General features: G+C 47.7%; 1 long non-coding RNA gene across 1 annotated transcript in view; it reads left to right on the forward strand.

Annotated features, from left to right (window-relative positions):
- LOC146053782 (uncharacterized) overlaps positions 1-14,640 on the forward strand; it is a 111,566-nt gene extending 96,926 nt beyond the window's left edge. Inside the window, exons 2-3 of the long non-coding RNA XR_014467808.1 lie at positions 13,848-14,048; positions 14,263-14,640. This is a non-coding gene — a long non-coding RNA (uncharacterized LOC146053782). The remainder of the gene's footprint in view (positions 1-13,847; positions 14,049-14,262) is intronic.
- The last annotated feature ends 1,372 nt before the right edge of the window (positions 14,641-16,012 follow it).

Raw genomic sequence — 16,012 nt, forward strand, 5'->3', positions numbered from 1 at the left:
AAGGTATGAAGGAGAAAAAGCACCCCAAAATCTGTGCCCCAATTTCTCCCGAGTATTGCAATGCCTCATATGTGACCAAAAAATACCATTTGGGTGCATGGCAGGACTCAGAAAGGAAGGAGTGATTTTTGGTGGTGGAATGTTGGTGGGTGCTATGTCGCATTAGCAAGACCCCCAAAGCACCAATACAGTGGAACCCCCCCACAAGTGACCCCATTTTGCAAACTACACCCCTCAGGGAATTCATCTAGGGGTATAGTGTACATTTCAAACCCCCAGGGGTTTCACCAATTTTGATACAACTGGGCAGTGAAAATGAAAAATTACATTTTTTTACACAAAAATGCAGTTCTGGCTCAAAATTTTTCATTTTCAGAAGGTATGAAGGAGAAAAAGCACCCCAAAATATGTGCCCCAATTTCTCCCGAGTACAGCAATGCCTCACATGTGACCAAAAAATACCATTTGGGTGCATGGCAGGACTCAGAAGGGAAGGAGTTATTTTTGGATTTTGCAGCTCAGATTCTGGTGGAATTTTGGTGGGTGCTATGTCGCATTAGCAAGACCCCCCAAGCACCAATACAGTGGAACCCCCCCACAAGTGACCCCATTTTGCAAACTACACCCCTCAGGGAATTCATCTAGGGGTATAGTGTACATTTCAGACCCCCAGGGGTTTCACCAATTTTGATACAACTGGGCTGTGCAAATGCAAAATTACATTTTTTACACAAAAATGCAGTTCTGGCTCAAAATGTTTCATTTTCACAAGGAATGAAGGAGACAAAGCACCCCAAAGTCTGTGCCCCAATTTCTCCCGAGTACGGCAATGCCTCACATGTGACCAAAAAATACCATTTGGGTGCATGGCAGGACTCAGAAAGGAAGGAGTGATTTTTGGATTTTGCAGCTCAGATTCTGGTGGAATGTTGGTGGGTGCTATGTTGCATTAGCAAGACCCCCCAAGCACCAATACAGTGGAACCCCCCCACAAGTGACCCCATTTTGCAAACTACACCCCTCAGGGAATTCATCTAGGGGTATAGTGTACATTTCAAACCCCCAGGGGTTTCACCAATTTTGATACAACTGGGCAGTGAAAATGAAAAATTACATTTTTTTACACAAAAATGCAGTTCTGGCTCAAAATTTTTCATTTTCATAAGGTATGAAGGAGAAAAAGCACCCCAAAATCTGTGCCCCAATTTCTCCCGAGTACGGCAATGCCTCACATGTGACCAAAAAATACCATTTGGGTGCATGGCAGGACTCAGAAGGGAAGGAGTGATTTTTGGATTTTGCAGCTCAGATTCTGGTGGAATTTTAGTGGGTGCTATGTCGCATTAGCAAGACCCCCCAAGCACCAATACAGTGGAACCCCCCCACAAGTGACCCCATTTTGCAAACTACACCCCTCAGGGAATTCATCTAGGGGTATAGTGTACATTTCAAACCCCCAGGGGTTTCACCAATTTTGATACAACTGGGCTGTGCAAATGCAAAATTACATTTTTTACACAAAAATGCAGTTCTGGCTCAAAATTTTTCATTTTCACAAGGAATGAAGGAGACAAAGCACCCCAAAATCTGTGCCCCAATTTCTCCCGAGTACGGCAATGCCTCACATGTGACCAAAAAATACCATTTGGGTGCATGGCAGGACTCAGAAAGGAAGGAGTGATTTTTGGATTTTGCAGCTCAGATTCTGGTGGAATGTTGGTGGGTGCTATGTTGCATTAGCAAGACCCCCCAAGCACCAATACAGTGGAACCCCCCCACAAGTGACCCCATTTTGCAAACTACACCCCTCAGGGAATTCATCTAGGGGTATAGTGTACATTTCAAACCCCCAGGGGTTTCACCAATTTTGATACAACTGGGCAGTAAAAATGAAAAATTACATTTTTTTACACAAAAATGCAGTTCTGGCTCAAAATTTTTTATTTTCAGAAGGTATGAAGGAGAAAAAGCACCCCAAAATCTGTGCCCCAATTTCTCCCGAGTATGGCAATGCCTCATATGTGACCAAAAAATACCAGTTGGGTGCATGGCAGGACTCAGAAGGGAAGGAGTGATTTTTGGTGGTGGAATGTTGGTGGGTGCTATGTCGCATTAGCAAGACCCCCAAAGCACCAATACAGTGGAACCCCCCCACAAGTGACCCCATTTTGCAAACTACACCCCTCAGGGAATTCATCTAGGGGTATAGTGTACATTTCAAACCCCCAGGGGTTTCACCAATTTTGATACAACTGGGCAGTGAAAATGAAAAATTACATTTTTTTACACAAAAATGCAGTTCTGGCTCAAAATTTTTCATTTTCAGAAGGTATGAAGGAGAAAAAGCACCCCAAAATCTGTGCCCCAATTTCTCCCGAGTACGGCAATGCCTCATGTGTGACCAAAAAGTGGCAGGACTCAGAAGGGAAGGAGTGATATTTGGATTTTGCAGCACAAATTCTGGTGGAATGTTGGTGGGTGCTATGTCGCATTAGCAAGACCCCCAAAGCACCAATACAGTGGAACCCCCCCACAAGTGACCCCATTTTGCAAACTACACCCCTCAGGGAATTCATCTAGGGGTATAGTGTACATTTCAAACCCCCAGGGGTTTCACCAATTTTGATACAACTGGGCAGTGAAAATGAAAAATTACATTTTTTTACACAAAAATGCAGTTCTGGCTCAAAATTTTTCATTTTCAGAAGGTATGAAGGAGAAAAAGCACCCCAAAATCTGTGCCCCAATTTCTCCCGAGTACGGCAATGTCTCACATGTGACCGAAAAATACCAGTTGGGTGCATGGCAGGACTCAGAAGGGAAGGAGTGATTTTTGGATTTTGCAGCTCAGATTCTGGTGGAATTTTGGTGGGTGCTATGTCGCATTAGCAAGACCCCCGAAGCACGGTGAAATTATGAACCTAATAATCCATAGATGTGTGGTATATTTTAAAACACTCCTTTATACATAGGCCGGGTTTGTCGGGGCAAGTGTCACACTGGAAAATAGTTTGCTTTCTTATTCCCTTTTTATAGCAAACTTTGCACCTTTTTTGTGTCCTGCCCTTTTTTCCAGTGGAGGGGATTTCATCAGGAAAATGCTGCCCTGGTACAATACGGGGGCCAGTACTAGAAGTACTGGGGCCCTCTGCCTGCTGGTTCCCAAATATTAGGCCCTTTATGACTTCCTCTTGAAAGTGCATAAATGTCACCCTCTGGCCGGTAGAACGGAATAGCACGTAAGCGTTATACAGTGCCATCTGGATGATATACACGGCCAGCTTCTTGTACCAGATTTTTGTTTTCCGCAGGGCACTGTACGGCTTCAGTACCTGATCTGAAAGATCCACTCCGCCCATGTACTTATTGTAATCCAGGATACAATTAGGTTTGGAGGTGTGGGTACTGGTACCTCGTACAGGGACGGAGGTGGTACTGTCTCCGTGAATTGTTGTCAGTATAAGGACATCCCTCTTGTCCTTATATTTGACCAACAACATATTTTCGGTGCATATTCCCCTGCTTTCACCCCTTCTCATTACTTGGGCAATGTGCGTTTTTGGGAGGCCTCTTTGGTTCTTGCGCACAGTACCGCAAGCTGCTGTACCTCTTGAACCAAGGGCCTTAAACAGGGGGATGCTGGTGTAAAAGTTATCCACATAGAGGTGATAACCTTTATCCAGGAAGGGGTGCACTAAATCCCAGACAATTTTTCCACTAACACCTACGAGGGAGGGGGGGCATTCTGGCGGTTCAATTCTTGAATCCTTCCCTTCATATACCCTAAACCTGTGGGTGTACCCTGAGGTGCTTTCACACAGCTTATACATTTTTATGCCATACCTTGCCCTCTTACTGGGAAGGTACTGGCGGAATTTAACCCTTCCTTTAAAATGTATAAGGGACTCGTCAATACAAATAAATTTTTCAGGGATGTACATCTCTGCAAATTTGGCACTGAAATGATCAATGACCGGCCTGACTTTGAATAGCCGGTCAAAGGTGGGATCATCTCTGGGAGGGCACTGTGCATTATCGTTGTAATGCAAAAATGTAAGGATCGTCTCAAATCGAGCCCGGGGCATGGCCATACGGTAAAATTGGGTGCTGTACAGAACATCTGTACTCCAATATTGCCTAATTTCTGGCTTTTTTACTATGCCCATATGAAACACCAGACCCCAAAACGTCATCATCTCTACTGCATCTACAGGGGTCCACCTAGCAAATGATGACGTGGGGTTTTGAGCAATAAACTGCTGGGCATATAAATTAGTTTGGTCCACCATTAAATTTATAAAATCATCAGAGAAAAATAATTTGAAAAAGTCAATTTCTCTGAGACCTGTGGAATCAAATTGGATTCCTGGCATGGCCAAAAACTCAGGAACCTGGGGCACAAAATTGTCTGGTGGTGGGGTCCATACGAGATCAATTATTGGGGGGGTCTCAGCTGCTCTACGGGGGCGTCTTTGAGGGGGTCCCTCATCACCAGAGGAGGAAGAGGAGCTTAAGACAAATCCTTCAAATTCCCCGCTTGCATCACTGGCTGTGTCAGAGTCAGAGGCAAGCATGGCATATGCCTCCTCCGCTGAATACATTCTTCTGGATGACTGGGATGACATTTGGGATGACATTTGGGATACCATTTTTATTTTTGTTTTACTGGTAGTGAAATGTTTCAACACGTGTATAGTGTAGGGGGGGGTACAAACTTTATTTCAACCCGGGGGGTATGTAGTGTGTAGTGTGTATGTAGTGCAGAAAAAAAAAATACTTTATACAGGAATTTGATCCCAATAAAAAAAAAAAAATTGAAGGGGTTAAAAAAAAAAAAAAAAGGTCCTGCGCCAAAAATTGAGCACAGATGTTGGTCAGTAACGTCCGTCACTGAACAGCGCTCAAAGGCAACAGGAATTTGATCAAAAAAAAAAAAAAATAGATCAACCCTGTGCCGAAAAAGCTGATCAGTGATGTACGTCACTGATCAGCGCACAGTGGCCACAGGACACCCACAAAATCACAGTGTGTGTAAAAAAAAAATTAAAAAAAGACCCCACAGCACTCTCAAAAAAAAAAAAGGTGATCAGTGATGCGACACTGATTACCAGTGAGGGGCAGCAGGTGCACAACCTTTGGTGCAACTGACAGTGCAACTGGCAGCAACTGACAGGTATATATATAAAAAAAAAAACCCTGCGCCCCCAAAAAGTTGCTGATCAGCACAGATATACTGATCAGCACAAAAGGGGGGGGGGGGTAGCAGACACAAAATATACACTCTCTATCACTCTCTGTCACTATCTCTCTCTATCTCTCACTATCTATCACTATCTATCACTATCTATCACTATCTATCACTCTAGGACACTGCAGCAGCAGCACTGACAGTTATATGTATAAAAAAAAACCTGCACCCCCAAAAAGGGGGGGTAGCAGACACAAAATATACACTCTCTATCACTCTCTGTCACTATCTCTCTCTATCTCTCTATCTCTCACTATCTATCACTATCTATCACTCTATGACACTGCAGCAGCAGCACTGACAGTTATATATATAAAAAAAAACCTGCACCCCCAAAAAGGGGGGGTAGCAGACACAAATCTCTCTATCTGTCACTATCTATCACTATCTATCACTATCTATCACTCTATGACACTGCAGCAGCAGCACTGACAGTTATTTATATATAAAAAAAACCTGCACCCCCAAAAAGGGGGGGTAGCAGACACAAAATATAGCTCTCTCTGTCACTATCTCTCTATCTCTCTCTATCTCTCTCTCTATCTCTCTATCTCTCTATCACACTGCAGCAGCAGCAGGAAGTCCCAAGAAGTCAGATCCAGGAAGCGTCCAGCACGCTACAAGCAGTGATCAGGTGATCAGGTAAGGTATTTGCAAGGATCAGGTAAGTATTAGCAAGGATCAGGTCAGTATCACGGCAGATAGGCACGGTGACCGCTCTGCACGCTATTCCAGACCGGAATGGCGTCTGCAGCGCAGTCACCGTTAGTTTAAATGTCGCGCCTTGGCTGTGATTGGCTGTCGGTCCGACGGACCAATCACAGCCTTGGGGGCAGGTGGGGTGAGGGTGGGGTGAGGTGTCATCGTCACCGATGACCCCCTCATGCCCCCTGACGCCCGGCGGTGATTGACACCTGTGTTACCGAGCGTCTGATTCGCTGGTAACACAGGAAACCGCTGTGAATGGCTGTTCACACTGAACAGCCAATCACAGCGATCGCCGACGGGGGGGCGGCATCGCAGCCCCCCCTGGGCATGCAGGGACATGTCTGCTGTCAGGGACAGCAGACATCGTCCCTCTGTCACTGCGTCTCTAGACGCAGTGACAGTTTAAAGTCGTGACGTACATTTATGCCATGTGTCGGGAAGAACATCCCGGCCATGACGTAAATGTACGTCAAATGTCGGGAAGGGGTTAATATTTCGCTGTCCTTAATAAATGAATCAATAAACATCATGTTTTAGCCAATTCTCTGTTTCTTGGGTCACTTTATTAATGTACCTATAACATTAATCAGAACATTAATATATGCTAACCTAGATTGCCCCTTGTAGGAATACTTTATCTTTCTTTGCTTCCAAGTCTAATACATATTCCTGGGTGCGCCTCCCCCATTACCAATTGATACTTAATATAGTAATGCAGGGGTGAGATAGCTATACCAATTACAGGCCGTGCGGATTGATAACCTCTATCTATTAACCGGTATCAGCGGTATCAGATGGTCGAAAGTCATCAGGTCGACATACTGCAAAGTCGACATGGGTCTAGGTCGACAGGTCATTAGGTCAACATGGTCTAGGTCGACTGGGTTTTTCACTGGAATTTTGGTTTTTTTTTTGAGCCGACATGTGCTGACAGGCGGAATTTCATGCCCTACCATCCACTAGGGCAGGCGTTCCCAACCACGGTCCTCAGGACACACCAACAGTGCAGGTTTTAGTGATATCCAGGCTTCAGCACAGATGGATTAATCCAAATCACAGGTACTAATTAAGTCACCTGTGCTCAAGCCTGGATATCATTAAAACCTGTAATGTTGGTGTGCCTTGAGGACCGTGGTTGGGAATGCCTGCACTAGGGTGTGGTAGGAGAATAACATAGAGTGCCAAGCACAGCCAGACATGCGAGGGGATGCGGTGCACTTAATCCTGTGTCCATGTTGACTGTGTCGGCATTCGGGTAAAAAAAAAAAGTACAAAACCCCATGTTGAGCTAGACCATTTCGACCTAATGCTTTTTTGGACCAAATGACCTGTTGACCTGTTAACCTTGCAGTATGTTGACCTAATGACTGTCGACAATCTTTAGGTCGACCATATGATCCTTACCTGTTTCAGCAAGGAGTGTGAGGCCAATTTCTCTCCAGGGAATGGAGAAATATCTGTGTTTAGAGCCAGACTAGAATCACGTCTGTCTGTACGGGTTGCCCGTCAGGCCGCGCCCGCAGACAATAGATCGGGTATCATTTTTTTTTTTTTTTTATGTATGTTTGACAAAGGCCATACACTTCATTGGAGGTGAAGATCCGCAGACGAAGGCCAGAGCATACAGCTAATTGCTGCCGATCCTACTATTAAAAAAGAAAAAGGAATGTATTGTATACACAGAACATCAAACATGCCTTCCAACTTTTACCAATAGATCAGTGGGACCTGCATGCAGCTGGCCCTGGAAAGGGGTGGGGCTATGTGCAACGGGGGCGGGACCGGGCATCGAGGCCCCGGGTTTTCCATCTTCTTTGCCAGCGTACCCAGCCCCGTCTCTCCTTGCTGCACCTATCCAGCAATCACCGGCTGCCCCACAAAGCAGAGCAGCCATGATCACCTCCCCTCAAGGGACATCAGGGCAGGCTCCAAATAGCGGGACCGTACCACTGTAATCAGGACAGTTGGGAGGAATGCTATTCGTTTTCGGGACTTGTCTCCTGTCCTACATAACAGTTTATAGATGCTGTGACCAGGGGTGAGGGTCATTAAGTCAACAGTAATTAGATCTATTGGTCTGCAGTGAAAAGGTCTACATATGAAAAAGATCGACCTGGTTTAAATTGACGCTGAAAATGGTCGACACAATCCAAAAGGCTGCATGAAAAAGGTCAACACAGGAATAGGTCGACATGAGTTATTAAAGAAAATTGTGTATGTGGAAATCTGCTGACACGGGCACTGTATAAGTGTACAGCGACACGGACACACAGCTCCAATTTCTATTCACTTTTTCTTAATGCACTTTTTTAATTTTAACCTATTTTGCTGTTTTGTGCCAATGAATAAACTGTATATTCTACGCAGGGGCAGAGCGTCCATGGCGTCCCAGTCAGTGACTACCTCCATCAGAGCAGCCGTAATGGTAATTGGTCTGTACACAGTCTCCGTCCTGCCCCCACTTAAAGTTATTCCTCCTGGTTATATATGGTGGCTAATTATTAATATTATGTAGTTTGAGCAGAAAATATTGTGGTATCAGTGGATGAGTCAAAAACTCAGGCTGCTCCCGGATCCGAAGGCGCTACACCCCACGCCCCTGAAACAGCAGACACTGGAGGAGGATTCAAACCCGTGGTGGCTCAGCCTGAGTGGCTGTCCCAGACGCTGAACTAACGGTACACGCCACTGTACCAGCCACTCATACACGGACTGTCCGTGTATCTCGTAGCTACAATGCAGTGACGTCATTCACGCTGTGCCGCACCATCGCCACCTATTGGCAGCTGCTGGAACTACACCTGGCACATATTGCATCGTCATCACTGCTGCTCCCCCTACATGAGCACTCTGCCCCGGCTGCTCTGATGGAGGCAGTCACTGACTGGGACGCCATGGACGCTCTGCCCCTGCGTAGAAGAAGCGGCTGGTAAGTGCACATGTGCAGAACACCCCCTGAGCATTGAGCAACCTGTGGGTGAGGACTGGAGCTCAGTCTGTATGTTGGTCATGTATGTGACTCCCACAGGGCTGCTGTATGGTGCTACTGGGGATATCTATGTGTATGGGCATACCAGTGTATCCTCAGCAGCGCTACTCTATGGCTCAGGTTGTAATATCTCAGCCCCAGTGCTGTCTGCATTATTATACACTGTATATTATCTATCTGCTTTCCCAAAGTGTGACACAGGTGTATATAGACCAGATTATAATCTATGGAAAGCCTCTGTGTGTATACCATATGTTCTCTCTCTCTGCTGCAGTAGCTATGCGCGCTTTGCTATGTTCTATGATAATAAACACATGTGAGTGTAATGGTAAATATGTGCCCGGCATGCCAATGTGGTGAGATACAGGTGCGCCAAACCGTACAGGCTAGCAAACTGCACGTAGCCATTAGTGCAGATGTAGGAAAACTGGGCATACTGTATATAGGCTGGGATCACTGCTGCGTTCAGGTGACACCAAGTACATGTACGGGATTGCTTGCTGGATGGTTATACCATACCTCCCAACTGTCACGATTACAGCGGGACAGTCCCGATTTTCGGGTCCTACCCACCCACGGCAGGCATTGTCCCGCTGCGGGGGGTGGCAGTTGGGAGACCCCCAATCTAGTAGAATAGATGCTGTGCGCATGCGCACAGCGTCTATGGTACTTGTGTAGTTTCACGGCGCCGGAAGTGCAGAGGCTCGCGTGCCGCTCTAGCTATGAAACTTGGCAGCCTGCCAGAGGCTCTGATTAACCGTGCGCGTGCCGCTCTAGCTCTGTCTGACTGAGCTTGTGCCGCACTAGCTGTATGTAAACAGCGTAGCTGCCGGCCAGCAGCAGCGCTGACAGGTCAATGTCACTGTGGCACTTGTAGTTCCACAGTGAAATAGGCAGCGCCTGGGCACCGCTGACAACGGGGGTATGTTAAAGTGCACACCCCGGCACAGCGATGCCGGCGCTTCTAAACTGTACGCGAGATTCAGACGCAACTGCGTTTGAATCTCGAGTCACATAGATAGCCGCTAAGAAGCCGGAAAGCCTGGATTCAGACGCTAAAGCGTTAGAATACAGGCGCCTTGCAAGCCGCAAAGGTGTTGGGGCTTGTAAACCCAGACGCAAATGCGTCTGGATTTACTTAGGTGAAGGGGTACATTTAAATTTAGACGCAAAAGCATTTAAATTTAGGTGGCCCTAGGGGAACACTATTGAAACCCACCCTCAGTGCCACTAGTGGACGCCACAGCTGTGGACCGTGTAAATCCAACTATCCACGGCCACCCGAAGCGTGGCGGTACGCGTCCTACGACCTTTTCATACCCCCACTATCCACGTCAGCGTGGAGTTGAGAATAGAATAGTGTGGCGAGCGCAGCGAGCCCGAAGCGTGGCGAGCGCACGCTGATACCTTCACAGCTATCCGCGTCCCCTCGCGGGCTTCACAGGTGTCAGCGTAAGCCCGAAGCGTGGCGAGCGGACGCTGACACCTGTGAAGCCCGCGAGGGGACGCAGATAGCTGTGAAGGTATGCGTGTCCCCTCGCGCGGCTCACTGCGCTCGCCACGCTTCGGGCTCTGTGGCTCGCTGCGCTCGCCACACTATTCTATTCTCAACTCCATGCCGAAGTGGATAGTGGGGGTATGAAAAGGTCGTAGGACGCGTACCGCCGCCCCTCGCGGGGCTCTCCACGCTTCGGGTGAGCGTGGATAGTGAGGCTGATTCAGGAACACATTCACCTCAGTGTCTCATACAGGGCTACTGCTGACTGACTACGCAAACTGCGTAGCTCCCTGACTGACTACGTAACGCTGTCCGCGCACGTCTAAGCCGAAGTGCCGGGAGTGTGAATTGAGACGCTAAATAAGTTAGCGTCTACATTGGGAACACCAGCGGTGTGCCGGGGTTTGCGATGTGCCGGGGTGTGCGATTTATAAGCCCCGTTTGTTTGTTTTTAAGCCCCGTTTGTCTGTTTTTTACACGATACACTTCATTACATTTGGCACGCGCAGCGCTACGCTACCTGGCAGGCTGCCAAGTTTCATAGCTAGAGCGGCATGCGAGCCTCTGCAATTCCGGGGCCGTGAAACTACACAAGTACCGCGTCTATTCTCGTATGAAAATGAGGTCGCGGCTAATTAGCATAAGCTGTGCCCTCATTTGCATACGCCCCACCCCCTATTTCCCCAACACAGAAGTTGGGAGGTATGTTATACAGGGATTATTGTCACATTAGTTATACTGTAGTCTAAAGTGTATACTGTATTATCTACTATCCTAATGGGGCATACACACAGGGGGCGGGATGTACTAAAGGGAAAATGTGGTAAAACGGGGGTTTTACCGCATTTCCCTATGTACCATTACCCGTCCGCCCCGTCTCCGCCTGGCAGGGTATCGCCACCTCTGGGTGGCGATACCCTATAGATGCCTATGGGCTTCTATCGCCGCCCACCGTCCTTGCGACCTCCCCCCCCCTCCCGTCCTCCATCGATCTCCTCCTCCCCCAGCAGGTGTCACAGCCGGGAGGACATCCGGCTGTAGGGAGGAGGAGGAGAGGCAGGGGGACACTGACAGCCGCCAGGATGTGACAGAGACCCCCGCACACCACATTACAGGTATCGCGGGGGTCTCCGTCACCGCAACCCGATGCTAGCCGCATATGTTAGTACATATGCGGTAGCATCGCGGCGGCTGGCAGACGAGGGTCAGTGATGTACATTAATACATCCCGCCCAGGGGGATATGAGGCTTATTTCTAAGTGAGAAAGTAGGGGAGAGGAGGAGAGCACACTGAGTGTCTAGGTCCACTCAGTGTGCTCTCCTCCTCTCCCCTATCCCTATTACATGTATTTTGATCTGTATTAGCTTAAAATCGTTTAGTCGGAGCGGTATGCCAGTTCTCACTGGACCGCTCAGTCAGAGGCGCTACTTGCGTGACGTCCGCAGCGCTCAGATCTGACTCCTAACAGACGGAGATCTCCGGCGCTGACTCTAACACGCCGGAGCTCCTCTGCAGGGTACACGTCCTCATTGACGCGGCTCTCCCTCTCATTTGCGGCGCGCAGTGCTGGTGCAGAGGTGGCAGATCTCACCAGACACGCACCGCTTGAGGGGTGACCCGCGGGGCACCATATTGCCTACCCTATTTGTGATGTGAAGTAATCTGATCAGTAACATCACAGGGGAACATAAACCCAGATAATTTTGTTACCAGCAGATCAGTAATAGGCGACTTAAACGCACAAAATTCCACTGTGGAAAACTGTACAATAAACCATTATTACTAATACATAGAATCTAACCAACATCTAGGAGGATATTGAGTTGGATCACACTGAGTAAGGATTTCTATCCTTTTTAAACCTACACTGTGTGTGTCTTTATGTGTCACTGTCTGTCTATATTTCGCTACATTCTTTTAAACATATCCAAATAAAAGTTAAATTTTACTTTCTTAATAACCTGTGCACCACACAGAGACATACTTTCTCTTCTTTCCAAAAATTGTCAAACCTGTGTCCAGTGGTAGCACACCCTCCCTACTCACGGTTAACCAACCGATGTACAAATACACTGAGGGTAAATGAGAACAATACTGCTTTGATAAAACCTGTGCGACTGATTGCCCCACGTTCCCCTTTCCCCAAAACTCATTTATTTCTAAGTGATCTGACTAGATCGCTTAGAAATGAAAAAAGGATCACTCCACGTGTATACCCTCTGGTGATGACGATTGCGCGGTCCCGCGCGTCGCTGTTGCCTGACTAGATTTACACATTTGCATCCAGTTATAAATCTAGTCATCGCCAGTGTTCTCACACCAGAGAACACTGGCCGTGACAGATTGTTCAGCACACAATGCTGAGCCATCTGTGCTTAACTGCAAACTTAGCGCAGAGGCTCACTTGCACTGTGTGTGCACAGCTTTAGGGATGGACGTCTTTGCAATTGATGACAATAGTGCAACTGCCCATTGATTGTGGCATACTATGCAATGGATGACCATCAATGTTTTTACCTATTGATGGTGATCCATTTTCTTTGACTGATTGGATTGTGGGCCAATCAAAACATGTAGGCGGTGCTTCATGAGTGTTGGGGCAGAGCTATGCTGGTGGTAAGGGTTGCTGGTCTTACTGTACTGCATATTAAAATAATAATAATAAAAAATATATATATAATTTATGTAAGGTGCTAAACAACATATAATGGTGATTCAATTGTTTTGTGCACCCGTAGCTCTTGCCTAATGTAGTGGGAGCTAATGAATTGTTCGCAGCACTTGCCCTGGTCTTGTCGGCTGCATTTTTGCGCCCTAAATAAACTAGATGCAGCTTATTGCCCTACTGTGCGTGAAGGGTGCGAGGAGAAATCCAGGTGAGGTGCAGCCTGGGAGTCGGGTCACCAAACAATTGACTTTGATTTTAAAGCTTGTTTGTCACTGAGCGTATGTTGCAGGCATGTCCAAAATGTGGCCCTTCAGCTGTTTTGAAACTACACATCCCAGCATGCCTTGACATAGTTTTAGTATTCCCTAATAGCAAAACTGTGGCAAGGCATGATGGGACTTGCAGTTTCACAAAAGCTGGCGGGCCATAGTTTGGACATGATTGGTGTATTGGGTTCATTAGCTGTTCACTAGCATTTTGCACAAACCACTTTGGCACATATGGAGATGTAATCTCTTTATTAGTGTTTTTATTAGTCTTGCACTCTACTATTACATATAATGCATGCCTTGACACCGTTTCACCGTTCGTGACACCCAAAATGTCGTTAAAATATTTGTTCCAACCAGATTGTTGCTCGGAAAATGTCCAAACTTTTTTTATTTCTTTACATTTTTGAAATACACAAAATGTTAAAATTGGATGTGAATTTCTACTTCATTTCCTTACATACAGGGAGCAACTTCTATCAGTCACCCCACCTTGACAAAGTGCCCAGCGAGGCATGAAACAGGTTGGAGACTTTGCTGCTGCCCGAAGTACCGACACGCCAGTCGCTGACGTCAGCAAGCCGCGCCCCGGGACCAAAGCCGCAACAGAAGATTCCACCCAGAAGCGGACAGCAACTGAGCTGAGGAATACCGCTGCCTCTGTAAGGTTAGGGTTAGTAGGGACAGCACGACAATCTCCCTCTCTCACCTCACATCCTCCAAAAGGAGTGTAAACATTATTTTACTAATACATTTTTACTTTACAGGTGTCACTCGTATAAACTTATCCCATCGCTCTTTTTTACCCCTCAGAACCTTTGCATTTATGAGAGCTGCTATACCATCAGTGCAGTTGATTTAACATTTTTCTCCTCACTTAGGATTATGTGCCACCGAAGAAGGACGGTGAATGTGAGACACCCAGCAGCAGCCGTCCCTATGTGTTCAGAAGAGGGATCAAGACCCAGGATTCCAAGACTGTGCCTTAACCTCACTCATTGATAAATGAGAGAGACAATGACCATAAGATCCTGAAACTCACCAACAAAATCATCCAGCTGCTGACCGGAGAGGTGACTGCTGGGAATAGGTCATTATACAGTAACACCGGGGGAGGTGACTGCTGGGAATGGGACATTATACAGTAACATCGGGGGTTGTGACCAGAGAGATGACTGCTGGGAATGGAACATTATACAGTAACACCGGGGGATGTGACCGGAGAGGTGACTGCTGGGAATGGGGCATTATACAGTAACAATAGGGGATTTGACCGGAGAGGTGACTGCTGGGAATGGGTCATTATACAGTAACACCAGAGGATGAGACCGGAGAGGTGACTGCTGGGAATGGGGCATTATACAGTAACAATGGGGGGGGGGGTGACCAGAGAGGTGACTGCTGGGAATGGGACATTATACATTAGCACCGAGGGATGTGACCAGAGAGGTGACTGCTGGAATGGGGAATTATACAGTAACACCGGAGAGGTGCCCGCTGGGAATGAGGCATTATACAGTAACATCGGGGGATGTGACCAGAGATGTGACTGCTGGGAATGTGGAATTATACAGTAACACCGGGGGAGGTGACTGCTGTAAATGGGACATGATACAGTAACATCGGGGGATGTGACCTAAGAGGATACAGCTGGGAATGGGACATTATACAGTAACACCTGGGGATGTGACCGGAGAGAAGACTGCTGGGATTGGGACATTATACAGTAACACGGGGGGATGGAAATGGGACATTATACAGTAACACCGGGGGATGTGACCGGAGAGGTGACTGCTGGGTATGGGACAGTATACAGTAACATCAGAAGAATGTAACCAGAGAGGTGTCTGCTGGGAATGAGACATTATACAGTATCACCAGAGGATGAGACCGGAGAGGTGACTGCTGGGATTGGGGCATTATACAGCAACACAGGGGGATGTGACCAGAGAGGTGACTGCTGGGAATGGGAGAGAGAGGGTGGAGAGAGAGAGGGTAGAGAGAGAGAGAGGGTGGAGAGAGGGTGAGGCGAGAGAAAGAGGGTGGAGAGAGGGTGAGGCGAGAGAGGGTGAGGCGAGAGAGAGAGAGAGAGTGAGGGTGAGAGAGAGTGAGGGTGAGGCGAGAGAGAGGGTGAGGCGAGAGAGAGGGTGAGGCGAGAGAGAGAGAGGGTGAGGAGAGAGAGAGAGAGAGGGTGAGGAGAGAGAGAGGGTGAGGCGAGAGATAGGGTGAGGCGAGAGAGAGAGAGGGTGAGGCGAGAGAGAGAGAGGGTGAGGCGAGAGGGTGAGGCGAGAGAGAGGGTGAGGCGAGAGAGAGAGAGGGAGAGAGGCGAGAGAGAGGCGAGAGAGAGAGAGGGTGAGGTGAGAGAGAGGGTGAAGTGAGATAGGGTGGAGAGAGAGAGAGAGGGTGGAGAGAGAGAGGGTGGAGAGAGAGAGAGAGGGTGGAGAGAGAGATGGTGGAGAGAGAGAGAGGGTGGAGAGAGAGAGGGAGAGAGAGAGGGTGGAGAGAGAGAGGGAGAGAGAGAGGGTGGAGAGAGAGAGAGTGAGGCGAGAGAGAGAGAGGGTGAGGCGAGAGAGAGGGTGAGGCGAGAGAGAGAGAGAGAGGGTGAGGCGAGAGAGGGTGGAGAGAGAGAGA

This window comes from Crinia signifera, unplaced genomic scaffold, assembly GCF_055691185.1.
Source record: "Crinia signifera unplaced genomic scaffold, ASM5569118v1 HAP2_SCAFFOLD_197, whole genome shotgun sequence".
Taxonomy (NCBI): Eukaryota; Metazoa; Chordata; class Amphibia; order Anura; family Myobatrachidae; genus Crinia; species Crinia signifera.